This window comes from Primulina tabacum, chromosome 18 (genome assembly GCF_025594145.1).
Source record: "Primulina tabacum isolate GXHZ01 chromosome 18, ASM2559414v2, whole genome shotgun sequence".
In the NCBI taxonomy this organism is placed as follows: domain Eukaryota; kingdom Viridiplantae; phylum Streptophyta; class Magnoliopsida; order Lamiales; family Gesneriaceae; genus Primulina; species Primulina tabacum.
The window spans coordinates 2,931,841-2,933,159 of NC_134567.1; the positions used below are offsets into that span (position 1 = coordinate 2,931,841).

At 42.5% G+C, this 1,319-nt stretch overlaps 1 non-coding gene across 1 annotated transcript; it reads left to right on the top strand.

Annotated features, from left to right (window-relative positions):
* The first annotated feature begins 829 nt into the window (after window positions 1-829).
* LOC142533985 (small nucleolar RNA R71) lies at window positions 830-935 on the top strand. The gene has a single exon (XR_012816858.1). It is a non-coding gene; the product is annotated as a small nucleolar RNA R71 (small nucleolar RNA).
* The last annotated feature ends 384 nt before the right edge of the window (window positions 936-1,319 follow it).

Here is a 1,319-nt window from a genome sequence, read left to right on the forward strand (position 1 = left end):
CCTTTTGATGACTCAGTCTGTTCATTCAGTGGTTGATTTTTTCTGTCCCTCTAGCCTCAAAGATCTTTCCACTCTTCAACTCGATGGCCTTCACTTGCTCTTTTGGATTGGTCTATGTGTTACTTGGCAAGGTGATCGGCTCTCTACATGCTATCATCTTTGCTAACTGTCCAATTTGATTTTCTAGCCCCTTTATCGATGCATCTTGGTTTTGGAGTCTAATTTCGGTAGATGAGATGAACTTAGACATCATCTGCTCCAAATTGGACTTTTATTCTCTAGGAGGGTCAGATCTGTACATTGGTTGTTTCCCATATTGTTGTCCTCCTTGTGGTCGATTCTGACTATTTTGGCCACCCATGAGAAGTTGGGATGTTGCCTCCATCCAGGATTGTATATATTCGAATAAGGGTCATTTCTTGGACGGTTTTGGACTCCCACTTGGTTCACTGGTGCCCCTTCTTGCACATAAAATGGATTTCCATCTTGACAGTCCTTAACATAGTGTTCTCCTCCGCATTTTTCACAAAATATCTCTTGAAGACGCATAGCCGTGCCACCCATATTCAACCCGTACAACTTCCTGTTCAAAACATCAAGCTGTGCATTGATAGAAGAAAGGTCAGTTACCTGGTGGACTCCTGCACTCCTCCGCTGGTTGTTCCTTTCAGATTGAGGATGATAGCTGCTAGCAACCATCTCCTCCAACAACTCATATCCTTCCTCAGCAGTTTTTCTCAAGAGATTTCCACAAGCAGAAGCATCTATCATAGTACGATTAAGAGTAAGCAAGCCATAGTAAAAGGTTTGAGCAACTAACCCAAGTGGAAGTTCGTGATGAGGGCATCTTCGTAATAGATCTTTGAAACGCTCACATGCTTCATATAAATACTCCTGCTCGAATTGAGCAAATGTAGTGATGTCTGCCCGCAGCTTCATGGTCTTAGATGGAGGAAAGTATTTAATGAGAAACGCTTTCGCCATGTCCTCCCATGTGGTAATCGAACCTACAGGTAAACAATTTAACCATGCTTTAGCTTTGTCATGTAAGGAGAAAGGAAATAAACGCAACCTAACAGCATCATCAGAAACTCCATTAAATTTAAAAGTATCGCAAATTTCAAGAAAATCTGCGATGTGCGTATTTGGGTCATCTACTGCAGATCCTCCAAACTGGACTGTATTCTGAATCATCTGAATTATAGCTGACTTGATTTCGAAGTGATTTGCCCTCACAATAGACCTCACAATGCTGAGGCGTGCACCATCCAAAGAAGGCTGGGCATACTCTAGCATTGGTATGCGGCGTGGCATCTCAA